A 27886-nucleotide genomic window follows, 5' to 3' on the forward strand; every position below is an offset into this window, starting at 1 on the left:
CTATAGCAACCATACAACTGCAATGGCATTCATGTCTTGTTTATTTGTCTGTTGTGAGAGAGAGTCACAGTTGAAATACAACCAAGCAGTTTTCACATTTTTCATATAAATGTGTGACAATAACTTAAAACTGGATTACTGCATGCTGTTACACAATCCATTATTGCTGTATGTAATCACATTAACAATGATTCATATAAAACCCCTGAATGTAATATTTACTGGTTTACGTTAGGTAGAATACAATGTGTTGTCACACTTATGTTGTTACATATGTTACAAGGTTCTCTGTTTAGTTACACTCAGCAGCTCTATACCGCCGCATACTACAGAACAAATTCTAAAATAAACACTGAATTATAAAATGATCAGAACTGAGTCGTATTATCCCTGGAAGTGATTTTTGTTTTTCAAAGGTTCTGCATCCGGATTTCATTAGATTGTGCAGAAGTACCTAATGAAGTGTCCAGAAATAATTTACATGATAATATTATTAGTGTCAAAATACTGATATTTAAAACAATTTTTCATTCATGAAGGATAAACAGCTTAAAAGCACACCACAAAGTATACATTAATTGTATCCTATTGTTCCATACAATACACTGTACAACATAAAATCCCAGCGAATATTAAATAACTTCAAAGCTTAGTGACCAAATCGAGTTACAAAAGCAAAACTTAAGTACATAATTTTTACAAATCGAAAACACCTGGTTGTGAGAACATTTTTTAAAATTTTGCGCACTCATGTAGTGATTCACTTAGGAGCCACACATAAAACACTCGTCTTTATTTGCTATCGAACACACCATGGTGGCGATGTTATGCTCTTTGCACTCCTCTGAACTCTTTGTCGTCTGAGCCTCTTTTAGATTCTCCTTGTTGAGGGTGAACTGAATGGGGTTGGCTGCAGGCTTCGTCCTCAGATAGTACATGCCAGTTTTAAGGCCCTGCACGCCAAAACAAGAAGGTTAGCTTCCGGAGCACCATTTGTGGATGCGTTCTTTCTCACTCACCAACTTCCAGCCGTAAAAGTGCATGCTGCTCAATTTGCCGTAGTTGGGCTCAGCAATGTGGATGTTCAGCGACTGGCTCTGGTCAATGTAGGCTCCACGGTCCGCTGCCATTTTCAGGACAGTCTTCTGAGAGATCTCCCACACGGTTTTATACAACTGCTTCAAATCAGATGGGATTTCCTCGATGCCCTGTTTGAATCAAACGTGTGAACACCAAATTCAATAACAGAATCGGTAAGAGGAAAGAGAACTCGTAATCCCACCAAAAAAAATGTGACTGCTACCTGGATGGAGCCATTCTGAGCTATCAGTTGATTCTTCATGTCGTCACTCCACCGTCCTCTCTCTGTGAGGTCCTTCAGCAGGTGAGGATTGACAATCTGCCAGAGAAACGTGCACAGCATAGCAACTAGGGTTTACATTAGTCACCATTGAGTGTGAAGTCAACTAAAAAAAAAATCTTTGCAAAACAAATGTGCCTTCACTAGTCTAAACATAGTATTCTGATTAATATTGTGTTTGTGGAGTATGCATTAAGCAGCAAAACCCACCCGCTTTTAGCCATCTCAGCGGGCCGACATTTTGTCACTTCTGTTGACTGAAGATGACATCACACAGTTGCTTGGTCATTACCTGAGCAATTGTGATGTCATTTTCAGGTGACAGATGCGACAAAATGGCCGTCCCCTGAGATGGCTAAAAATGGGTGGATTTTGCTGCTCAACTCAAGAGCCGCAAACGCAATATGAGTCAGAACGCCATATTTCATCGAGTGGGCCTGCATAGAACATATTCTTGTAAAGAAAAGTTTGTGGATTCACTTCATATCTAAGGGACCAAAATCTAATTAATTACATTCATTATATATTTTTTTCAAATGAATCACCCAATCAATATGTTATCTGAATCTTATTCCGCCAAATATTGACCTAAAAAAAAATCCATATTGGTCAGATGATTGTGAGACGCTCACCCCTTTGCTGACAGGAGATCCAGCGTAGGTTTCGTAAGGCCCAAACTCAGCCGCTAACTCACAGCTGGCCTCCAAAGCGGCATAGTAGATGGTCTCAAATATTTGGATGTTGAGTAGCTGGGCCTCCGGGCTTTCAAAAGGGTAACGCATCAGGATGAAGGCGTCAGCTAGGCCTTGAACGCCAATTCCTATCGGCCGGTGACGTTTGTTCGAGCGTTCGGCCTATAAAGTGGAGCAGAGGTTGAGCACGACACACAAGCATCATACTGAAGGCTGACTGATGATGGGAGTGTACCTCGGGCACAGGGTAGTAGTTGATATCAATGATCTTGTTGAGGTTCTTCACAATGACTTTGGTGACGAACGCAAGCCTTTTGAAGTCAGAGGTCTTCTTGGAGGTAACGTACATGTTGAGGGCGATGGAAGCCAGGTTACACACTGCAACCTGTGTTGGAAAGGGAGGGGGCCCGTGTTAAAAACAAGATTACACCAGTGGATTGCACCCTGAACTGGATGCCAGCCAATCGCAGGGCACACATAAATGGACAACCATCAACCATCCGCGCTCACACTCATATTGAGGGGTAATTTAGAGTGTTTAATCAACCTGCCATCCTTGTTTTTGGAATGTGGGAGGAAACCGGAGTATATGAGGCGCCGTTCGGGACATAATTCAGGAATAGCTCTCACACTCACTATTGAAATGCGCTCATACACATAGGTGAAAATGTTGTCGCTCATACACATTACTGAAATGCGCTCATACACAGGGCTGAAAATGTTGTCGCTCATACACACTAGTGAAATGCGCTCATACACATTACTGAAATGTTTCGCTCCCGGACCCACACCTCTATGAATAGAGGTGTAGCCATACGAAACTTACTTACTGAAATGCGCTCATACACATTACTGAAATGCGCTCATACACATGGGTGAAATCCGCTCATACACATGGCTGAAAATGTTGTCGCTCATACACACTAGTGAAATGCGCTCATACACATTACTGAAATGCGCTCATACACATTACTGAAATGCGCTCATACACATGGGTGAAATGCGCTCATACACATTACTGAAATGCGCTCATACACATGGGTGAAATGCGCTCATACACATTACTGAAATGCGCTCATACACAGGGCTGAAAATGTTGTCGCTCATACACACTAGTGAAATGCGCTCATATACATTACTGAAATGCGCTCATAAACACCAGTGAAATGCGCTCATACACACAAGTGAAATGCGCTAATACAAACAAACACTATGACAAGCTCGCTTAACAATCCAACATTTAAAAAAAAAAAATTATTTAACATTTAATGGATGGGCGCCACGGCGATCGAGTGGTTGGCACGTCTGCCTCACAGTGCAGAGATCCAGGATTCCAATCGGGGCTCCGGCCATCCTGTGTGGAGTTTGCATGTTCTCCCATGCCTGCATGGGTCCTCTGGTTTCCTCCCACAGTCCCAAAAAAAAGTCTCCTACCACACCGTCGAGTTTCCTCAATGACCATGGTGCTTGGTTCTTTACGGTGGGAGGCTCGCCATCAATGCACAGGAATATTCAATGACGTTTTAATGCTTCCATAAGACATGACCTGTTTATTATTATTATTTTATTTTTTTACCAAGAAGTTTGTTTTTCGTCTAATTTCTTTAGAAAAAGCTATATTTGTCTGCAAAAAAAATCGATGTCGAACCATTTTAGATAATACAATATTACACAATTTTAGGTTGTAATTTCATTTAATAAAACATTGACAATTATCTTTTGAAACACCATGTATGACTCACTTTTCATTTGTTATTCAACAAGCAAAACAGTGGCGATCAAAGTCGTGCCAACTAAATGACATCTCATATGCATCTGACTGCAATAGTAACTCACATTCAAATTTACAATTACAGGTAATGGAAATGACGACTGGTGACCTCGATTCCACTGCATTTCAGTCAGAATACCTTGAACATCATAAAAAGCAAAACGTTGTGTATTACTTCGCATTCTAAACATCTAAAGAAATACTGTATAATGGCCTGGCGACATTAGCATAGTTTATTGTGGGGGGGGCCTGGCGAGTTTCTCTCTTTTCAGATTTCCGGCGATCTCCCGCCAGGCACACCTCCGGCTGGAGAGGGCGTCGGCTCCCGCACAGCTGCAGCTTGTCAACAGCAATCACCGCGGGGTTTAAAAGCTCAGCGCTGCCAGGAGCCAGACGCCGGATGATCCCGTGACCTACCGTGGTACCCGGCTCATGTCGTCGTTCGCCTTGCACACGCCTGGTTCTAGTGACATGCTCTCCGAGTTAACCCCTGTCTGTCCTCGTTCTCCCTCCAGCCGCCCAGCGCCTGTCCGAGCCCGACCCTCCGCTGCCAGCCGCCGAGTTCCAGAGCGCCGTTCGCATCTCGGCCGTCCCTACGCCGCCTGCCTGCCATTCTCCGCTTCCGCCTGCTCGCAGCCGTCTTCGCCTCCACGCCGATCTCCTCGCCCGCGCTCATCCCGCCACAGCACCGGTCTGCTCTCCGCCCGTCGCACCCGCTGCACCTCCGCCGGCGCGCATCTCTCCACTGCTGCGGGCGCACTTGCACCGCCTCGCCGCTCTGTCACCTGCCCTCCTTCCCTGGCTTCCGAGCCCGCTCCTCTCCCCCCGATCCTATCAATAAACCTACCTCAATCCTCAACGCTTGCCTGTGGGTCCAGTCTTCTTCCCGCTCGGTTCTTAGAACCGCCACAGAATCATCCGGCCAACACAATGGACCCAGCGAGCCCGGATCCCCTCCAGGAGGCCCTTTCCCACCAAGGCAGACAGCTGGGCCGTCACGAGAGGATGCTGCAGGAATTCATGGACTCCGTCCTGGCTCTCCACCACCAACTCGCGCTCCTCTCCAAGCAGGTCAGCTCTCTCTCCTCTGCTCCCGACCTCCCGGAGGGCACCTCCCCGGTCCCTCCTCCTCCTCCTCCCGCCATGCTCCCTCCGAGCGGCAGGGAACCCCATGTCCCCACGCCGGAGCCATTCTCCGGCGATCTGGGGTCTTGTAGCCAGTTCATCTTGAGCACCTCGTTGGTTTTTGACCTGCAACCCCATAGTTACCCGACCGATCGAGCTCGGATTGCCTACATGGTAAATCTGCTCCGCGGCCGTGCCGCGAAATGGGCTACCGTACCGCCCTGTGGGAGGCATCGGCGCCGGCGATGGCCTCCTACCACGAGTTCTGCCTAGAGCTGCGGCGGGTTTTTGATCATCCCGTCAAGGGACGTGAGGCCACCCGCCGGTTACTCGCAATCCGGCAGGGTTCCGTGACGAGACCACCTCCCTCGAAGACCTCATCGCCCTTGCCGTTAAAGTGGACAACCGGCTGTGGGAGCGGCAGGCCGATCGGACGCGCAGGTCGCCCCGGCCAGCTGCTCTCCCCGTCACGCCTCCCGCCGACACCCGTCCTCGGCTTCCGGTCTCCCCTCCCATCAGCCAGGAGGAGCCCATGCAGCTGGGGAGGACCCGTTTGGACCCCCAGGAACGTCAAAGGCGCTTCTCGAGCCAGTTATGCCTTTTTTGTGGCAACCCCGGTCACTTCCTCGCCGACTGTCAGGTAAAGCCAAAAGAGGGGGGCTCGCCGTTGATCAGGAGCCCTGCGGCGAGCCATAACGTATCAGCCACGGGCTCCTCTTCACGCATGTCCATCCCCGCTCGCCTCCTGTGGCAATGCCAGTCCCTCTCGGCCACCGTCCTGGTGGACTCCGGAGCGGACAGCAACTTCCTAGACCTGGCTTTGGCTCGCCGGCTGGGTGTCCCCCTGGAGCCTCTCCCTTCCCCGCGGCGCGTGGTGGCCCTTGATGGGCGCCTCATCTCCCAGGTCTTCCAACAGACCGGGCCTCTTACCCTCATCGTCTCCGGTAACCACCGGGAGACCATCCAACTCCTCCTCATCCATTCGCCACAAGTCCCCCTGGTTCTGGGCTTCCCTTGGCTCCAGTTGCACAACCCCTCCATCGACTGGAGGAGATGCTCCATCATGGGGTGGAGCGAGCTTTGCCACTCGCAGTGCCTGCTATCCGCCGACCCGGTTCCCCGATCCTCCCCTCCGGCCCCGGCTCCACCAGACCTGGCGGCCGTGCCCTCCGAATGCCATGACTTGGCCCAGGTTTTCTGTAAGGACCTCGCCCGCACCCTTCCTCCCCATCGGCCCTATGACTGCGCCATAGATCTCCTTCCCGGGGCTCCGCTCCCCAGCTCCCGACTGTACAACATTTCCCGACCGGAGAAGGAAGCCTTAGAGACCTACATCCGCGACTCCCTGGCGGCCGGTCTCATTCGGCCCTCCTCCTCGCCCCTGGGGGCAGGGTTCTTCTTTGTCAAAAAGAAGGATTCCTCCCTTCGCCCCTGTATTGACTTCAAGGCCCTAAACGGCATCACCGTCAAGAACAAGACCTCGCTGCCCCTCATAGACCCCTCGTTCGAGCCCCTCTGCGAAGCCCAGGTCTTCTCCAAGCTAGATCTCCGGAACGCTTACCATCTGGTTCGCATCCGGGAGGGCGACGAATGGAAGACGGCCTTCAACACCCCCCTCGGCCATTTTGAATATCTCGTTATGCCCTTCGGCCTCACCAACGCTCCGGCAGTCTTCCAAGCCCTAATGACCGACATTCTCCGGGACATGCTAAACTGCTTCGTCTTCATTTACCTGGATGACATCCTCATCTTCTCCCGATCCCTCGAAGATCATCGACGCCACGTCCGGGCAGTACTCCAGCGCCTTCTGGAGAACCGCCTATTTGTCAAACCTGAAAAGTGCGAGTTCCTTCGGTCCATTTTTTAGGCTACATCATCGCCCGGGGTCGACTCCAGCCGGACCCCGCCAAGATCCAGGCGGTGGTGGAGTGGCCCACTCCCACCACCCGTAAGGAACTCCAACGCTTCCTGGGGTTCGCCAATTTCTACCGACGCTTCATCCGTAACTACAGCAAGGTCGCCAGCCCCCTCACGGCACTCACCTCCACCCTTACCCCCTTCCAGTGGACCCCAGCGGCTGCCCAAGCCTTTGGACACCTCAAGGAAGCCTTCACCAGCGCCCCGGTCCTCAGACACCCCGATCCCGCACTTCAGTTCATCGTGGAGGTGGATGCCTCCGACACTGGGGCGGGAGCCGTCCTCTCCCAGCGGGACACCGACACTCAAAAGACTCACCCATGCGCCTTTTTCTCCCGACGCCTGTCTCCCGCGGAGAAAAATTACGACGTCGGCAATCGAGAATTGTTGGCAGTCGTTTGGGCCCTCCAGGAGTGGCGGCACTGGCTGGAGGGTACACCCGTTCCCTTTCTCGTTTGGACCGACCACAAAAACTTAGCATACCTGCAGTCAGCCAAACGGATGAACCCCCGCCAAGCCCGTTGGCACCTCTTTTTGAGCCGTTTCAATTTCACCCTTTCCTTCCGCCCCGGGTCAAACAACGGCAAGGCGGACGCCCTATCTCGGATGTTCGCTCCAGAGACCCCGCAGACCATCCTCCCTCCATCTTGCCTCCTGGGGGCGGCCTCCTGGGAGATTGAGCGCACGGTTCGAGAAGCACAAAAGACTCAACCCGATCCCCGACCTGACCCCTCGGATCTCCTCTTTGTCCCCGACGCCGTGCGGTCCCAGGTGCTCCAGTGGGGGCACTCGTCCTCGCTCACCTGCCATCCGGGCGTCACTCGCACCCTCCGCTTCCTCCGGGAGCACTTCTGGTGGCCCTGCATGGCCAAGGATACACGAGAGTTCGTGCCGGCGTGCGCGGTGTGCGCCCGAGGTAAGGCCTCCCATTCAGCTCCGGCGGGCTTCCTCCGCCCCCTGCCTATCCCTAGCCGCCCCTGGTCCCACATCGCCGTGGATTTCGTCACGGGCCTTCCCCCATCCAACGGGCACACGGTCATACTCACCATCATCGATCGCTTCTCCAAGAGCGTTCATTACGTTCCCCTCCCCAAGCTACCCACCGCTCTGGAGACGGCCAAGCTCCTGACCCAGCACGTCTTCCGGCTCCACGGCATACCGCAAGACATCGTTTCCGACCGGGGTCCCCAGTTTTCATCCCAAGTATGGAAGGAGTTCTGCAAGGCGGTGGGCGCTACGGCCAGCCTCTCCTCCGGGTACCATCCTCAAACCAACGGGCAGACCGAGCGGGCCAATCCAGACCTGGAGGCGGCGCTGCGGTGCGTGGTGGCCCGGAACCCCGTGTCTTGGAGCGAGGCACTCCCGTGGATCGAGTACGCCCACAACTCCCTCTCCAGCGCTCCCACAGGTATGTCTCCGTTCATGGCTTGTCTCGGCTACCAACCCCGCCTTTTTGCAGAACAGGAGCACGCAGTGGCGGTCCCCTCCGTTCAGGAGCACATCCGTCGGGCCAAGGGAGTCTGGGCGGAGGTAAAAGCTTCCCTCAACCGCTCGGCGCAGCGGAACAAGCTCCTAGCCGACCGTCATCGAATCCCGGCCCCCGACTACCAGGCCGGTCAACTGGTCTGGCTCTCGACCCGCGACCTTCCCCTCCTAACCGAGTCACGTAAGCTGTCCCCGCGATACATTGGTCCCTTCCCCATCACCAAAATCATCAACCCCTGCTCCGTCAGGCTCAAGCTTCCCGATTCCCTCAAAATCCACCCTACATTTCACGTTTCTCTCCTCAAGCCGGTGTCTTCCAGCCCTCTAAGCCCTCCGACCATCTCCCCTCCACCCCCCCTGATGATCGACGACCACCCAGCTTTTACTGTGTCCAGAGTGTTGGACGTGAGGCGGCGGGGGAGGGGTTTCCAGTACCTTGTAGACTGGGAGGGTTACGGTCCGGAGGAACGCTCATGGATTCCCGCAAGCTCTTCTTGAGCGACTCCCCGATCCGGGAGTTTTATGCCCAACACCCAGACAAGCCAGGTAGGACGCCAGGAGGCGTCCGTTGAGGGGGGGGTACTGTGGGGATTCGGGTTTGGGGGGGGGGCCTGGCGAGTTTCTCTCTTTTCAGATTTCCGGCAATCTCCCGCCAGGCACACCTCCGGCTGGAGAGGGCGTCGGCTCCCGCACAGCTGCAGCTTGTCAACAGCAATCACCGCGGGGTTTAAAAGCTCAGCGCTGCCAGGAGCCAGACGCCGGATGATCCCGTGACCTACCGTGGTACCCGGCTCATGTCGTCGTTCGCCTCGCACACGCCTGGTTCTAGTGACATGCTCTCCAAGTTAACCCCTGTCTGTCCTCGTTCTCCCTCCAGCCGCCCAGCGCCTGTCCGAGCCCGACCCTCCGCTGCCAGCCGCCGAGTTCCAGAGCACCGTTCGCATCTCGGCCGTCCCTACGCCGCCTGCCTGCCATTCTCCGCTTCCGCCTGCTCGCCGCCGTCTTCGCCTCCACGCCGATCTCCTCGCCCGCGCTCATCCCGCCACAGCACCGGTCTGCTCTCCGCCCGTCGCCCCCGCTGCACCTCCGCCGGCACGCATCTCTCCACTGCTGCGGGCGCACTTGCACCGCCTCGCCGCTCCGCCACCTGCCCTCCTTCCCCGGCTTCCGAGCCCGCTCCTCTCCCCCCGATCCTATCAATAAACCTACCTCAATCCTCAACGCTTGCCTGTGGGTCCAGTCTTCTTCCCGCTCGGTTCTTAGAACCGCCACAGTTTATAGCATATAGCATAGCTTAGCTCGTCTGCATCAAGTGAGTTACGCGCTTTCCGACGCGATACAGTTCAAAACACGGCTCTCTCCGTCTCACGGTCACTTCTCCGCACCCTTACCGCCGTCCACGTTGCTAGAGCATGGAGATCCCTGTGTTTTATTTTTTTACATTATTATTATAGTGCTCTTTTACAACGACTGATTTTCTTCCACTCTTCTCTGGCTCCCGTCTTCGCCTGTCAATCACATGACGATATAGGCGGGACTTACAGTTCGAAGTCGACCTCAGAATTTTTGACATGTCTTCTGCGGTAATTACTACTGTCGTATGACCAATTTGCTAACTAAAGCATTGAAAAAATAAAAATAAATTTAAAAAAAAGAGTGCCCATACTCAAAAGTCACTTGACTCCCGGGGACTAGACGACTTTCTATTGACTGTCCAGATCGTCTTTACCGACACATAAATCCAAGTTCCAAAATAAAAGCAAAACATATTAACTAAATGAGCAAAATCGTTATTTTAAGAGAATAATCAACACGAATATGGATTATTATAATATTTATATTCTATGCAGTATGTCACCAAGTTATGGCATTGCTTGAGTTCGGCCACTTCATGACATTTGGGCAGCGGACATGTTTTACTAAAGAAAGGAGTTCCGATGACGTCATATATAAATAGCTCTCACACACCATGGTGAAATACGCGCACACAGCACGTTGAAATGCGCTTATACAATCCACTGGAATCCTTTGACACACTTCCATGAAAAAAGCTCTCATATGCACAACTGAAAATGGTCTCATACATATTACTGAAAAGCTTTCATACACACATTCACATATCACATAAAAATTATGAAAAAAGCGTTGCGGGTATGAATTTTTCTTTTGGGAGAAATATGAAAAATTGTTTATGAATTAATTTAAAAATAAATTATGGATTAAAAAAATATGAATGTGATAAAAATAATTCGTACACACAACATTTTTTTAAATAAAACATTTTTTATCATATTTTGAAATAAAAATTATTATTTTTTTAATCACATTAAAAAATATATGAAAAAATATGTAGCATATATGTAACATTTTTAGTAATATGTTTGAGACCATTTTCAGTTGTGTGTATGAGAGCTTTTTTCATGGAAGTGTGTCAAAGGATTCCAGTGGATTGTATAAGCGCATTTCAACGTGCTGTGTGAGTGTGTTTCACTTGACTGTGTGCGCGTATTTCACAATGGTGTGTGAGAGCTATTTATATATGACGTCATCGGAACTCCTTTCCTTAGTCTTTCAAAGTAAAACATGTCCGCTGCCCAAAAGTCATGAAGTGGCCGAACTCAAGCAATGTCATACGTTGGTGACATACTGCATAAAATATACACATTATAATAATCCATATTCTTGTTTATTATGGTCTTAAAATAACGCTTTTGCTCATTTAGTAAATATGAATGCTTTTAATTTGGAAGTTGCATTTTTTTAAGACGATCTGGACCAGCCAATAGGAAGTCGTGTAGTCGCTGGCGTCAAGTGACTTTTGAGGATGGGCATTCTTTTTTTAATTTATTATTATTATTAGTGCTTTAGTTAGCAAATTGTTCATGCGACATTATGTAATTGCAACGAAAGTCAATTCAAAATAGAGAAAATTCTGAGGTCAATTTTGAACCGGAAGTCCCGCCTACATCGTTATTTGATTGACAGGCGAAAACGGGAGCCAGAGAAGACAATCGGACATGATTTTGAAGAGGCGAATAAAAAAAAACATCGAATCTCCATGTGGTAGCAACGGGGAAGGCTGTTGGGGGTGAGCAGAAGTGACCGTGGGACGGAGACAGCCTTATTTTGATCTGTATCGGCGTCAAAGAGCGCGTAAGATAAGATAAGATTCCCTTTATTAGTCCCACAATGGGGAAATTTGAGATTCGAACCCAGGCCTCCTCCATGTTTCCCAGCAGACCACCCCCCTGACCCTCATCGTTTCAGTCCATCCAGCTATTTCTCATCCACTCACCCCAGGTTCCCTTGGTGCTGGGGTTCCCATGGCTCCAGACCCACAACCCGACCATTGACTGGAGGAGATGTTCCCTCACTGGATGGAGCGAATTCTGCCACTCACACTGTCTGCGCTCCGCGGATCCGGCTCCTTCATCTCCTTCTCCCACTCCTCCTCCGCCCGATGTTTCCTCCGTGCCCTCCGAGTACCACGACCTCGCCCAAGTACTCAGCAAGGACCTCGCACGCACTCTGCCTCCCCATCGGCCCTACGACTGCGCCATCGACCTTCTCCCTGGGGCTCCTCTTCCCAACAGCCGCCTGTATAACATCTCCAGGCCGGAAAAGGAGGCGATGGAGACTTACATCCGCGACTCCCTGGCCGCCGGGCTCATTCGGTCCTCCTCATCTCCCCTGGGAGCTGGTTTCTTCTTTGTGAAGAAGAAGGACTCCTCGCTCCGTCCTTGCATCGACTTCAAGCCCCAAAACCAAATCACCATTAAGAACAAATCCTCGCTTCCCCTCATTGACCCCTCCTTCGAGCCCTTATGCGAAGCCCAGATTTTCTCCAAACTGGACCTCCGTAATGCCTACCATCTGGTACGTATCCGTGAGGGCGATGAGTGGAAGACGGCGTTCAACACTCCCCTGGGTCACTTTGAGTACCTCGTGATGCCTTTCGGTCTCACCAACGCACCAGCAGTCTTCCAAGCCCTGATGACAGACATTTTTCGCGACATGCTGAATCGCTTTGTATTTATTTACCTGGATGACATCCTCATCTTCTCCCGCTCTCTCCCAGATCACCGCCGACACGTCCGTTTGGTACTCCAGCGCCTCCTGGAGAACCGCCTGTTCGTCAAACCCGAGAAGTGCGAGTTCCATGTCCCTTCGGTGCCCTTCCTGGGCTACATCATCGTCCGGGGGCAACCCCAGCCAGACCCCGCCAAAATCCAGGCCGTGGTGGAGTGGCCCACGCCCGCAAGGTGCTACAGCGCTTCTTGGGGTTCGCCAATTTCTACCGTCGCTTTATGCGGAACTACAGCAAGGTGGCCAGTCCTCTCACCCCGCTCACCTCCACGTCCACCCCTTTCCAGTGGACTCCGGCGGCATCCCACGCCTTTTCCCATCTCAAGGAGGCCTTTACCAGTGCCCCGTTGCTCAAACACCCCGACCCCTCGCAACAATTCATCATCGAGGTGGACGCTTCCGACACCGGAGCAGGAGCCGTTCTCTCCCAACGGGATCCCGTAACCCAGAAGGTTCACCCCTGTGCTTTTTTTCCAGACGCCTGTCTGCGGCTGAGAGGAACTATGATGTCGGAAATCGTGAACTGCTGGCGGTGGTGTGGGCCCTCCAAGAGTGGCGACATTGGCTCGAGGGTACCACGATCCCTTTCCTGGTGTGGACTGATCATAAGAACCTGGCCTACCTGCAGTCCGCCAAGAGGTTAAATCCTCGCCAGGCTCGCTGGAACCTCTTCCTGAGCCGCTTCAATTTCACCCTCTCCTTCCGACCCGGCTCCAACAACGGTAAGGCTGATGCCCTCTCCCGCTTGTTTTCGCCTCCCGCCAGTCCAGACACACCTGAACCCATCCTACCCTCCTCCTGCCTCCTGGGAGATCGAGCAGATCGTCAGAGAGGCCCAGCAGAAACAACCGGACCCCCGGCCAGACCCCTCCGACCGCCTGTACGTACCCGATGCCGCGCGGTCTCAGGTTCTCCAATGGGGGCACTCGTCCTCGCTCACCTACCATCCGGGCGTTACGCGCACCCTCCGTTTCCTCCAACAGTACTTCTGGTGGCCCCGCATGGCCAAGGACACCCGCGAATTTGTGTTGGCTTGCTCAGTCTGTGCGCGAGGTAAGGCCTCTCACTCTGTCCCGGCCGGTCTCCTCCGTCCCCTGCCCATCCCGAGTCGCCCATGGTCCCACATCGCCCTGGATTTCGTCACCGGTCTTCCTCCCTCCAACGGGCACACCGTTATCTTAACCATCATCGACCGTTTCTCCAAGTGCGTGCACTACATCCCCCTTCCCAAGTTGCCCACCGCCTTGGAGACGGCCAAACTCCTCTCACAGCACGTCTTCCGACTCCATGGAATTCCAGTGGACATCGTTTCCGACCGAGGCCCCCAGTTCTCATCACAGGTCTGGAGGGAGTTCTGCAAGGCGGTGGGAGCCACGGCCAGTCTCTCCTCCGGCTACCACCCGCAGACCAATGGGCAGACCGAGCGGGCCAACCAAGACCTAGAAGCGGCGCTGCGGTGCGTGGTGGCCCGTAAACCGGTCTCATGGGGCGAGGCCCTGCCCTGGATCGAGTACGCCCACAACTCCTGCGCCGCTACAGGTATGTCACCCTTCATGGCCTGTTTCGGTTATCAACCCCCTCTGTTCAGTGACCAGGAGCACGCCGTGGCTGTCCCCTCCGTCGAGGAGCATCTCCGTCGGGTCAGAGGAGTCTGGGCCGAGGTGAAAGCCTCTCTCACTCGCACGGCGCAGAGGAACAAGCGCTTGGCCGACCGCCATCGGTCCCTGGCTCCGGACTACAGGCCCGGCCAAATGGTTTGGCTCTCGTCCCGCGACCTTCCACTACAGACGGATTCACGTAAGCTGTCTCCCCGGTTCATCGGCCCCTTCCCAATCACGAAAATAATTAACCCGTGCTCCGTCAGGCTCAAGCTCCACGACTCCCTTAAGATTCATCCCACTTTTCACGTCTCCCTTGTCAAGCCTGTTTCCTCCAGCCCTCTGAGCCCTCCGACCGTCTCCCCTCCACCCCCCCTGATCATCGACGACCACCCGGCATTCACGGTGTCCAAAGTGTTGGACGTGCGGCGCCGGGGTAGAGGGTTCCAGTATCTGGTGGACTGGGAAGGTTATGGCCCAGAGGAGCGCTCGTGGATTCCTCGCAAGCTCTTCTTCAACGATTCCCCGATCAGGGAGTTCTACGCCCTACACCCGGACAAGCCGGGTAGGACGCCAGGAGGCGTCCGTTGAGGGGGGGGTACTGTGGCGGTTCGGGTTTGGGGGGGCCTGGCGAATGTGATTGCTTTCAGGTTCTCGGCAGTTTCCAGCCAGGCACACCTCCGGATTGAGTGGGCGTCGGCTCCTGCGCACCTGCTGCTCATCAGCGGCAATCACCACCGGCATAAAACCCAGCCTCGCCAGGAGCCAGACGCCGGATTATCCCGTCACCTTACGTGGTACTGGCTCATGTCCCGACACGGTGCCTGCTCGCCTGATCTTGTTGCTTCCCGCGCCTGTCTGACTTCCGTGTCCTCTTGTTCCCCCTCCAGCCGTCCTGTGCCCGTCCGAACCCGAGCTTCCCGCGCCCAGCTCCGAGTTCCTGACCGGCGTTCATCTCGCCTGCGCTCCCCCCGCCACGCCGCTCACCTGCCTCTTCCGCGCCGCTCCCACTGCTTCTCCACCAGCCCACCACCCACTTCCAGCGCTCGCCGCCTCGACGCCCGCCAGCCCATCCTCGCTCCCGCAGCCGCGCCCGACCCGCCGCGTCGCTCCACCTCTCGCTCCCCAGCCCCGGTTTCGGATCGGGCTGCTCCCCTGCCTCCTCTTTCAAAAAACCCAGTTCACACCACCCCAGTCGCTCTTGGGTCCTCTTTTCCCCACTCTCGGTTCTCCGAACCGCGACAGTATGAGCGCATTTCACTAGTGTGTATGAGCGCATTTCACTGGTGTTTATGAGCGCATTTCAGTAATGTGTATGAGCGCATTTCAGTAATGTATATGAGCGCATTTCACTAGTGTGTATGAGCGACAACATTTTCAGCCATGTGTATGAGCGGATTTCACCCATGTGTATGAGCGGATTTCACCCATGTGTATGAGCGCATTTCAGTAATGTGTATGAGCGCATTTCAGTAATGTGTATGAGCGCATTTCACTAGTGTGTATGAGCGACAACATTTTCACCCGTGTGTACGAGTGCATTTCACTAGTGTGTATGAGCGCATTTCAGTAATGTGTATGAGCGCATTTCACTAGTGTGTATGAGCGAAAACATTTCACCGATGTATATGAGCGCATTTCAATCGTGAGTGTGAGAGCTATTCCTGAATTATGTCCCGAACGGCGCCTCATAGGAGTACCCGTAGCAAACCCACGCAGGCACAGGGAGAACGTGCAAACTCCACAGAGGAAGGCTGGAGACAGTCTCACCCTGCACCCCTGCGCTGTGTGGCCATCGTGCTAACCAGTCGTCCACCAAGCCGCCAAGTAAATACACATAATATTGTATAAAAATAAATGCCTTAAAAATGATTTAATGCGTGAGCATTAACTATATGGTGAAGACTCTCTTGTAACTACGACTAAGAAACCAGGCTAAACTTAGCTCCTCCCTAAAATATGAAACTTGCTGACTTTCCAATTAGAAAATGCTCCGGCACCATCAGAAATAGCACAATAAACTACTACATTAGTTACTACTATATAGCAGTGGTTCCCAACGTTTTTTCCACCGCGGACCGGTTCATGCAAGTCCCTAAATTTTGCGGACCGCCAACAGAGTGGTGCTTGCCACATATTTTGCAGAGCGAGCTTCGTACTTGGCCGTAATCATTTTGCTAGCTCGCGGGTTTCATATTATACGACCGAGATAATTAGCATCTTGACATGCATCAAGAGTCCAATGTGAGAAGTTGGTCACTTTGAAAAATTAAATACTTTTTGGACTTGAATAATAAATACAACGGAAGTACTGCAAGATTTTTTTTTATTTCATCTCTGCGGCCTTCCACAGCTCAGTTTGAAGTGGCTCGCAGCCCGATCGTTAGGGACCACTGCTATATAGTACTACATTACCTGTTCTGCCTTTCAGGCAAGGTTCATCTTATTTGTTTATGACAACTTTTATTTTGAAAGGCATGCTTTTATTTTGGCGGATGTAGCGTAAAGCAGGAAGTGTTGATGGCTAAACTACGTGTGGGAGGGGAATATAGATTGCGTAGTTGAGGGAGGAAGAAGGAGAGATCGCATCCAGTGTAGCTGCGATCCAGCGGAAGCTATTTGCTCCAACAGAGGCAACGCTTGTATGTAACATGCCATATTGTTGTTTGTTTGAATCTATGGTTAACATTTGAAGGCTTTTGGTTATATGCTAGTGAGTTGCTGTTGAATTGCCAGCTAATTCGTCTTGTATTGTCTTCAAACGCATATGATACTGACCAACGTGCCTGATGGGTTCATTTGTGTTTATTTTTAGTTTCACTCTTTCAACGGTGTCAAGATTTCCTATTAAAAGTGAACAACAACCAGAGGACGTCTTGCATCATTTGAGAGTTTAGCTCGCTGTCTAGCTTGGACTATGCTCACCCACGTCTTTGCGAGGACAGTGAAAAAGCGGAATCATCTGGAGTTCTTTAAGTGAACGCACACCATAAAAGAAAATGGAAATACCTGACAACGCATCGTCAGTGCACACAAGAACCACGAAAAGCTCTCGTTCTTCGGCATCCAGTGCAGCAATTCAAGCACGAGCAGAAGAGCAAGCAGCCAAGGCACGAGGCCTCATTCGCTGAAGCGGAAGCAAAACTTAAAGTCAAAAGTGGAAAAACCAAGTTAGAAGCTAAGCTTGGTGCCCTAGCGTTACAGAGGGAAGCGACTGCAGCCATTGCCCAAGCTGAAGCCTTGGAAGCTGCTGAGGAAGCAGGAAAGCCAGACTCTATCACACATGAATAACTTGCAAAAGGATGTTGCAAAAAGAACTCAGGAATATGTGCAAACGCAAAGTCAGCATCAAGAAGCAGCCATCACGACAGCCCCTGGTCAAGTGTTACCTAATGAGAGTTTTGTCACATGGCAAGCCCCATCGCAAAAATGCTTAAATGCTGCAGCACAATCATTTATCCCTCCTGGAGCTGCGACACCCAACAGCATAGGACAAGAAACAGAACATCTTGCTCATTATTTGGCTCGCCGCGATTTGGTGAGTACAAGTCTCTACCAATTTGATGACACGTCCGAAAGTTATAGGGCATGGCGGTCGTCTTTTGACAATGCTACTTTAAACATTGGACTAACTGCAACTGAAATGTTGGATTTATTGGTTGAGTGGCTCGGACCAGAGTCTAAAAAACATGTTCAGAGAATACGTTCAGTACATGCTAGTTATCCCAACATAGCTTTGGAAAAGGCCTGGACACGGCTCCAGGATTGTTATGCTGCGCCTGAAGTGACGGAAAGGTTGCTGTTCAAAAGACTTGATGAGTTCCTACAATATCTGCAAAAGATTACACAAAGTTAAGTGACCTAGGTGATTTACTAATGGAGCTTCAAGGTGCAAAGGAAGAAGGATATTTGACAGGCTTGTCATACCTGGACACTGCCAGAGGCGTTGGGCCCATAATAGGAGAACTACCTTATGGGTTGCAAGACAAATGGCTCTCAGTTGGCTCAAAGTTTAAGGAAGAAAACAAAGGACTCTTTCCTTCATTTGATTTTTTTACCAGCTTCATCTGCGATGAAGCACATAGGCAAAACGATCCAAGTTTTGCATTTACACGCCCCACTGAGAGAACACACGAACAAAATAATGCAGTATCTGTTCATAAGACGGAGATTGAAACAGTTGCAAGCATGCCAGCAAACTTGCATATAAAGTCACTAGCAAAGATATGCAATGGACTAAAAAAAATTGTCCTATTCATAACAAAGCACATCCTTTAAAGAAATGTAGAGCATTCAGAGCAAAAAGCATTGAGGAGAGAAGAACTACCCTTAAAGAAAATGGCTTTTGTTTCAAATATTGTACCTCTAGCAGCCATTTAGCAAAAGACTGTACAGCCCTTGTTAAGTGCACAGAATGTGACAGCATACGACATGACACTGCGATGCACCTTGGCCCACCTCAAGTCACTACTTCCACCAGGCCCACTCCACCAGCAAACGATGGCGGGGAAGAGGAACAACCTGCCACTGACCCCACAGTAAGCTCACAATGCACCCAAGTGTGTGGTCCAGGGCAAACAGGCAGATCGTGCTCTAAAATCTGTCTAGTCCGAGTGTATTACCAAGGTCTGCGCAAAAAAGCAGTCAGCATGTATGCAATTTTGGACGACCAAAGTAATCGCTCACTGGTCTGTTCAGACTTTTTCGAACTGTTCGACATAAATAGCCAGCATATTCCCTACAAACTGAGAACTTGTGCTGGGCCTGTCGAGACATCAGGCCGCAAAGCTGAAGGTTTCCTTGTTGAATCTCTTGATGGAAAAATTGTGCTCACGCTTCCACCGCTCATTGAGTGCGACGAAATACTAAATGACCGCGCCGAAATCCCCACACCAAACGCTGCTTTAGTCCAACCACACCTAAGAAAAATTGCTCAGTACATCCCGGAGCTTGACCACAAAGCAGAAATTCTCATATTATTGGGAAGAGATATACTTAGGGTCCACAAAGGCATTATTTACATCATGAGAGCATCTTGGCGCAATCTATTTGCAGAAAAAGATTTTGCAAGAGGTACCCTTTTTCTTTGTGACATTGTTCAAGTCATGCAAAGCAAGCTATTTGTAATGTTTATAAAAATGATTTTTGTACTTTTATTTTTCATTGAAAGTAATGTGTACCAGTTGGTCAAAAAAAAAAAAACAGTCAATATGCATTTCCTGCATTTATTTTGATTTTAGTCCACGGGGGGAATTTAACGTCCATTTATCGTCATCGAGGTAAGATTGCTCAATTTCTCGCGATATGGATTTGAGGTCATATCGCCCAGCCCTATTGTGCGGTCCTAAAAAAACTTTGGACCTAAGTGGAGAATCTGCCAGTACAACGTAGTTTAGGAATGCTGTGGGTGACTACCACAGATACCTTCAAATTCAAAGTAACAGACGAGAAAAAGGAATTCACACGTAGAGGTGTTCTGTCCACAGTGAACAGCATATTTCATCCTTTGGGCATCCGCTCCCCAGTCACCATTGAAGGTAAAGGTCTGCTGAGAGAATTCTGTGTGGAAAAATGTGATTGGGATGATCCTTTGCCTGAAGCAAAACGCAAAGAATGGATGACATGGAGAGAGTCATTACACAAGCTGAACACTCTACACATTCCACGTGCATACACTCCTAACATGTTCACGAAAGCCAAACGCCGTGAGTTATGTGTATTTTCTGATGCATCCACCAAGGCCATTGGAGTTGCGGCGTATCTCAGGTCCATTCAAACTGATGGAAAAGTTGATGTGGGATTTGTTCTTGGAAAAGCTAAACTGGCTCCACTCTCCCAGCCCACTATCCCTCGGTTAGAATTGTGTGGTGCAGTCGCTGACCTCATTCAAGATGAACTGGATTTAAAGCTTGACTCAGTTAAGTTTTACTGTGACAGTAAGGCCGTGCTGGGATATATACATAATCAGACCAAGTGTTCCCACATTTATGTTCACAACCGCATTCGTCGCATTCATCAATCGACAACACCGGACCAGTGGCTGTTCGTCAACACGGAGGATAACCCAGCAGACCACGCAACCAGGTCAGTCCCCGCATCGCAACTCATGCAGACAACATGGTTCACCGGGCCGGCCTTTTTGTACAAGCCAAGCCTTTGTCACGACGATATGAAAGAGTCATATGAATTAGGAAATCCCGAAACAGACGCGGAGATACGTTTTGAAGTGACTAGTTATCAGACACAAGTTGAAGGAAAAGGACTAAATGCCGCACAATTTCTAACGTTTCTCTTCCATGCGCTCATTAACTCAAGCAATTGCAACACTGATGCATGTAGTCAAGTCATACAAGCAAAGAATGCCCAGTGGTTGCAAAGGATGGCATCACAGCAAAATCCCGCATACACCTGATGAGTCCTCTGAGGCTGTAGTGGTTATCATTAAAGCAGCTCAGGAAGAGTTTTTCTCGAGTGACATTGCAGCTCTCGCACATACAGAGTCTGTTCCCAAAACAGTGCTCTTCAAAAGCTTAATCCGGTCCTAAGAGAGGGTTTGATTTGCATTGGTGGTAGATTAAAACATGCAAACATAAGCGTAACAGAAAAGAACCCCATCATTCTGCCGAAGAACAGTCATGTTTCTTTACTCTTGGTGAGACAATACCATGGGAAAGTGAAGCATCAAGGCCACCATTTTACTGAAGGCGCTCTAAGGGCAGCAGGCTATTGGATAATAGGCGGGAAGCAGCTCATTTCCTCAGTTATACATAAGTGTGTTGTGTGTCGGCAGTTGCGTCGCAAAGCTGAAGGATAGATCATGGCAGACTTGCCTCCTGAACGCCTACACGTTTCCCCGCCATTCACCTACGTTGGAGTAGACGTGTTTGGTCCCTGGACAGTTGTCTCCAGACGTATAAGAGGTGGAAAAGCTCAAAGCAAACGATGGGCTATGCTTTTTTGCTGCATGAATTCAAGAGCTGTGCACATTGAGATTATCGACTCATTGGATACATCCGGCTGTATTAACGCATTGAGACGGTTCTTCGCAATACGGGGACCAGTTAGGCAGCTCCGCTCTGACTGCGGCACAAACGTTGTAGCGGCCGCCAAAGAACTGGGATTGAATTCCAAAAGTCCTGACGCTACTATACGGAAGTTCCTAACTGAACAAAACAGTGAGTGGGTGTTCAATCCACCTCACGCGTCCCATATGGGGGGTCATGGAAGCGGCTAATAGGACTCTCACGACGCATCCTGGATGCCATTCTGCTCAAGGACAACATTCAACTTACACATGATGTTCTGTGTACTTTAATGATGCCTGATAGGTTCATTTGTGTTTATTTTTAGTTTCACTCTTTCAACAGTGTCAAGATTTCCTATTAAAAGTGAAAAACAACCAGAGGACATCTTGCATCATTTGAGAGTTTAGCTCGCTGTCTAGCTAGGACTATGCTCACCCATGTCTTTGCGAGGACAGTACAATTACCTATTCAGAAATATTGCATACATACCACTATGAAGTACATTAATTTATCAGTGGATATTCGGGGATATGTTCCACAGTACAATAACAAAAAAGGGTCCATTTGCAAATAGTTAATATATTGTAGCAATAAAAATATCAACATGTAACCAGAAATGATGATGTCATTCTGCTGAAAATACCACATAAAATTGAGCAATGTTGTTGATTACTTGTTACATGTTACACACACTTGCCAACTTTTGCCATACCTTATGTATATTTGTATATTAATTATTAAATCAAGGATGATGACTCAAAAACCATACCTTGTACTTGAGTCATTATTGGACAACATGGATGCGCTGAAGACTTCTCACATACCATTGCAAGCAAGATTTATTTATTATTTTTTTAAATGAATCACTAAATGCCCATCATACCTCTTCTTTACTGGTGTACTCTACAATCTCTGTGCACAGGTTGCTCGATTTGATGGTCCCCAGGTTCTGCTGGTTACTCTTCCTGTTGCAAGCGTCCTTGTACAGCATGTACGGAGTGCCGGTTTCAGTCTGGGACTCAATGATGGTGTACCACACCTGCTGAGCTTTCACCACACGCTTAACTCGGCCCTCCTTCTCATATCAGACAAATAGACAGGATTTACTGAGGATGGGGGTGCCAAAAAAATCAGTTGTTGATAAATTGAGTTCTCCTCCCACCTTGTGTAGAGCTCCTCAAACTCTTCTCCCCAGCACTCATGCAACCCGGGACACTCATTGGGGCACATGAGTGACCAGTCCTAAAAGAGTAAGTCACTAACACTTAAAATCAAATCAATAATAATGTAAAGATTTCTTTTACAAACCTGATTCCTTTCTACGCGTTTCATGAAGAGGTCTGGGATCCACATAGCGAAGAAAAGGTCTCGGGCCCTCTGCTCCTCTTTACCTGTGTTCTTCTTTAACTCCAGAAAGTCAAATACATCAGAATGCCATGGCTCTAAGTAGATAGCAAACGCACCAGGTCTCTGTAAAAGGAAAGGGAGATTTCATTTTTATTTATTTTTGTAACTATTAATAGCTAATCTCTAAAATTTAAGTTTACAATTGGGAATAATCATGATGTTAATAAGCTTAGCTCATAAACTATCTCTAAGTGGGCAGCAAATGATTATTTTCACAGTTGTGTGAATTTCTTTTCTTTTTTAAAACACCACCATTCAAGAGTCCCGGTGAAGCCAAAGATGAAAGGTGAAATGGAGCTTGATCCCCAGCAAAATATTAGAGATTAGAGAATCCATAATAATAATAACAAAAGAAAAAGACCAGAATGTACACTCGGACATGTTCTTAAGTGAAGATGAACACAAGCAGAAAGTTTTCCCCCTTCACAAAAACTTGGCATCTTAAAAGGGGTGTGCAGACTTTTTTTTTAACCACTGACCAATGTGCATCGCATTTAGTGAGTTCATGACTAGAAGAAAATGTACTTCAAATACCGATATGACAGTTAATTAAAGTTTTATCATAGAGATTCGTTGTCCAAAGATGGCAGTCCTGACCTTGTTGCCTCCCTGGTCAACATAGCGTGCCGTGTTGTTGTAAACACAGAGCATAGGAACCAGCCCATTAGAAGTGCCATTTGTCTGTAATGCAAATGGTATTTTATCAAACGATATGACACGTGGTTGTTGAAGCTCCTTTACTGTATATTTGTCAAACAAACCCTCACCCCAGCAATGTAGCTCCCGGTAGCTCTGATGCAGCTGACGGCTAGTCCGATGCCTCCCGCTGATTTAGAGATGAGGGCACAATGTTTCAATGTGTCATAAATACCATCAATGCTGTCATCCTTCATTGCTAGCAGGAAGCAGCTGTAAAAAGAAATTATATAATAAATGCTGAGTAAATTCAGTCCATTATACCTTGATCACAGCCCTCCTTACCTGGACAGTTGTGGCTTGTTGGTGCCAGCATTGAATAGAGTCGGGGAGGCGTGTGAACCATTTCTCTGACAGTAGGTTGTAAGTCTCAATGGCGCCGTCGATATCTCTTTTGTGAATGCCCACAGCCACTCTCATTAGCATATGCTGGGGTCTCTCAGCAACTATGCAATCATAACTTTGTTAATAATGATAAATAAAAATAACCCAGAGTATGACATGAAAAACGGTCCTCACCTTTGCCGTTTATTTTCAACAAGTATGATCGCTCAAGAGTCTACAGACAAGAGGGGAAAATTAGATGTGGGCTCCAATAGTTGAATTGAAATATTTCTTGTAAAGGAACCAGGAAATCACCTTAAAACCGAAGAAGTTGTACGAAAAGTCTCTGTCGTAAATGATGGCAGAATTGAGACGCTGCAAAATAATGATAAAATAATAAGTCAAGTCTTGATCACAAATCTAAAGTATTAGGGTCATTTTGAAGAAGAAATGAAAATACTAATACAGGAATAAAAAACTGATTAATAGAATTAGGAAAATAAAGTCTTGGAATGATTGGAATATAATAAGTTTTTAATTGTAAAATTATGACTTCCTTTTTTAAAATGTTACACCATTTTCTCTATTTTGTTTCTGAAAATAGTTTGCACAGTAACATTATTCTTTGAATACAGTGGACCCTCACATATTTGTGGTTTGGCACCTGTGGCTTCACCTATTCGCAATTTTATATAATAATTTCTTTTAATATATATATTTTTGGGGAGAGCCAAATCCATTTTTTGGTCACAAGTGCATATTGCTGGTTTATCCCTACATATTCAAGACTTATGTGTATATATCTCTAATCTCGTTGCACACTTGAGTACAATGACAATAAAGGGATTTCTAATTTCTAATTTTAATTTCTATATAAAACTAATAATAATAAAAGCAACAATGTATTTTTATTGGGCATGAATTATACGTGGATTTCACAATTGCACAGTCCTCACACCCACGTATAGCGATGGGCCTGCTATATTGAAATTCCCCCCCCCCCAAACCTATTTTTCATTTCGGACCTTTCAGTCATAAAACTTACAATTGTAACTTTATTTATTACCAAAAGTAACTTACAGCCTTGTTTTCCATCACAATGTCAAATGTCTCTTTCGAGATCAGTCACGCTTGTTGACTGGGTTGATGTAGGCATAAAGGTCCTCCATCACATCTTCAAACAAACAAAAAAAAGGTTAAACACTGCACCTTGTCTTCACAATTACTGCCTATCTTAATGTCTGACCACATCATTCTGTACACTTGTATCAAACTTACCACTGAACACTTTCTTAGTCTCTTTGTGCAGGTTGGACACGGCAATCCGTGCTGCCAGGATGGCGTAGTCGGGATGTTTGGTAGTCAGGGTGGCGGCGGTCTCTGCCGCCAGAGTGTCCAGCGCTACAGTGCTCACGCCGTTGTACAAACCCTGAATCACTTTCATTGTGATCCCAGTCTGAAGAAAGAGCGAGTAGGAGTTAAAAAATAAAAAAAAAACATGGGGTTCTGACATTTTAGGTCAACAACTTCAACTTACAGGGTCCAAAAAGTCAGAATTGAGGCCATAGCAAAGTTTTTCAATTCGAGATGTAATTTTATCAAAGCTAACTGCCTCATGACGGCCATCTGGGGGGAAAGAAAACAAAACATGAGACAAGCTCAACTGTAGCTGCAAGGAATGTGAGGGACACCTAAATATTATAAGAAAATAAATAAAATACAAAAGAGCCCTTGAGCACCACTGTAATTTTCTTTTCTGTTGTTCCACTCTAAATGTCGAACATATATCAACTATAACCGATTAAAAGTTCATTTTTAATCATGTTCTTAGATATGATTTTGTTGATTTGTCTTCCTTGTCATTGTTAAAGCACTTTGATCACAAACATGTTTTAAATAGTCGTAATTATGGGCTGAGGTTATGTCTCTCAACATGTACACAACCAGAACTCAAAAGGAGACAAGACAGCTCACAGGGAGGAAATCCAGAGACTAACAGCTTGGTGTGAAGACAACAAACTACAGCTCAACACTGCAAAAACGAAGGAGATCGTCATCGACTTCAGGAGGAACAAGATGGTGCCTCAGCACAGCTCTTAATATCATCAAAGACAATACTCACCCGAGCTCACACCTGTTCGACATGTTGCCCTCTGGAAGGCGTTGCAGGTGCATCAAAACAAAGACTAACAGACTGAAAAACAGTTTCTTCCCAAGAGCCATCTCCATGCTGAACTTTCACACACAACTACCCTTACATTGTAGAACAGCAACATAAAGAGCTTCTATTTATCCAATTTTATATTTATTTTCTATTTAATTTTATAATCTTTAATTAATTTAATTTAGATATTTAATTAAATTATTGTTGTATTGCACTGGAGAAGGGAGCTTTCTAATCTTGTTGCACACTGAGTGCAATTACAATAAAGGGCTTTCTGATTCTGTTTCTCCGATTCTGAAACCTTTTTAGCCTTTGAGAGGAAGAGAAAAACTAAAGTTTTTGGTCTCAGCAGAAATTTTATCAAGCTAATACTCTGACTATGAATATGCCAAAGGTAAATACGCTCTTCATTTTTTCATTAAAACCAATTTGTTCTTGACCAGTTAGAAAGCACATAACACAGCCAGTATGTACTCTTCAACAACTCTATCATCAACACTGATTTGCAAAACTGTTACTGTAATTATAGCAATTCTAAAATTACTTTTCTCCTCAAATAAAACTATTTGATTGCAAAAGACTTATTCCGCAAGAATTTTTAATTAATTAATTTTAATTGATTGTTTTTCAAAAGACTGAATATCGGTAGCAGTTAGCAAGATTTTTTAATTCAATAATTTTAAATGATTGTTTTTCAAATGACTGAATATCGTTAGCAGTGTCGCACCAAAGACAACAAAATGATAAGACGTGAAATGGTTCATAAAAATTGTCCAGTTGATGGTGGAACTGGACAAATTAACTTAATATTGAATTATCAATCACACAAATAAAAATTAATTGTTGGTTTCTAAAAATGTTTATGTCTAAATTGCGCACTTCTTCCATGATTCATGTATATATTTTGTATTTTTTTTAAGTTCTTCGCTCAATGGTCTTTACTGAGGCTGCGACAACAATCACCAGGATGGCCTAGTGGTCTAAGGCGCCGCGTTCAGGACCCAGTCTCCCCAGGAGGCCTGGGTTCGAATCTCGAATTTCCCCATTGTGGGACTAATAAAGGGCAAATTATTATTATTATTAATTATTACCTGTCATAACAGCCGCAATGACAAAGCCACTTCGCGCCATCGCACATTGTGCAGTCTTGCACTTTTTTACCGCGATTTGACTTAAAAAAAATAAAAAAGAATCAAGCAAACGCGTATATTTGTAATAATAAAGTGCAATACAATTTTGCTTTGCTGTTCATAAACTAAGCCTTTGTTTGGCATCTCTGTGCAAAAACACAGCTGATTTTACAGCACACGTATAATACGCAGACTAAAACGTTTCCGTTTTTTTTTAAAAATGTAACAATGTTAAAATACATTTAAGACATTACCGCTTCATTGTTTGGAGTTTAAAAAAAAGAACTGCGCATCCACAATGCATCGCATGATTTACAAAACAAAAAGTTAAAATAATTTAAAAAAAAGAGTCACTCTACCTCTTTTAATCACATGCATATTGATGGATTCGTCGGGCAGCACCTATTGCTTATATTTTCGCAGTAAACACGAAATGTTTATAAAGTTACAAGTTTATATTTACACCGCAGCAACGACCGATCGACAGTTGAGTCTGACAATGCGAGCGCCAACAAGCCACAGACCGGTTGTATTATCTGCCGCTCGGCCAATCAGATGAGTCTCAAATTGTCATTCCAACCAATCGCTATAATCCATTGGGGTCTTTTTTTTCCAACTTCCGCTTTCCTTTTCCGGTCTGAATGCGGCGGGAAAACTCAAACCCGTTTTGATTTGAAACAACAATTAAATCCAGAGTAAGGCTCCTGCAATCACGGAAGGATAATTTTTAAAACTATGAATGAAACAGTGTGTTCAAAAATTGTACTTGGAATGGTATTATTTTCTATGAGACCCTTTAATCTAGTTGACCTATTTGTAGCACACACAAGCTTTGATTGTGTTTATGAATAAGTCATTATGTCACATTTTTTTATTATTTTTGCATGCAGTGTCATATAGGCGTCAAGGTACAAGGACTTACCTAAAGAACATCTCTTTCCGCTCTAAGCTGAATCAGAGCGTAGCTATAGATATGTTCAGTAGGACGGATTCACTTAGGATTTCTGTTTATAGAAGTCACTGTCATGTTTAATTTGTGCATGGTGATGACATTATAATGATACTCCACATTAACTCATTTCAGAATATAAATGCACCTTTATTGT

At 47.4% G+C, this 27886-nt stretch overlaps 1 pseudogene across 1 annotated transcript; it reads right to left on the reverse strand.

Annotated features, from left to right (window-relative positions):
* Positions 1 to 46: 46 nt before the first annotated feature.
* Positions 47 to 27266, reverse strand: LOC148319729 (ribonucleoside-diphosphate reductase large subunit-like; annotated as a pseudogene). The gene is made up of 18 exons (XR_015839638.1): positions 27140 to 27266; positions 25024 to 25112; positions 24765 to 24942; positions 24567 to 24660; positions 23802 to 23861; positions 23682 to 23721; positions 23448 to 23608; positions 23234 to 23375; positions 23064 to 23147; positions 22368 to 22529; positions 22222 to 22301; positions 21943 to 22165; positions 2288 to 2437; positions 1993 to 2214; positions 1737 to 1797; positions 1304 to 1428; positions 1020 to 1208; positions 47 to 953 (listed from the first exon to the last, which is right to left on the reverse strand). The product of XR_015839638.1 is annotated as a ribonucleoside-diphosphate reductase large subunit-like (transcript).
* Between the last annotated feature and the right edge of the window lie 620 nt (positions 27267 to 27886).

The sequence above is a fragment of the Idiotropiscis lumnitzeri genome, chromosome 17 (genome assembly GCF_059441095.1).
Source record: "Idiotropiscis lumnitzeri isolate Australia: NSW breed Sydney's pygmy pipehorse chromosome 17, RoL_Ilum_1.0, whole genome shotgun sequence".
NCBI lineage: Eukaryota > Metazoa > Chordata > Actinopteri > Syngnathiformes > Syngnathidae > Idiotropiscis > Idiotropiscis lumnitzeri.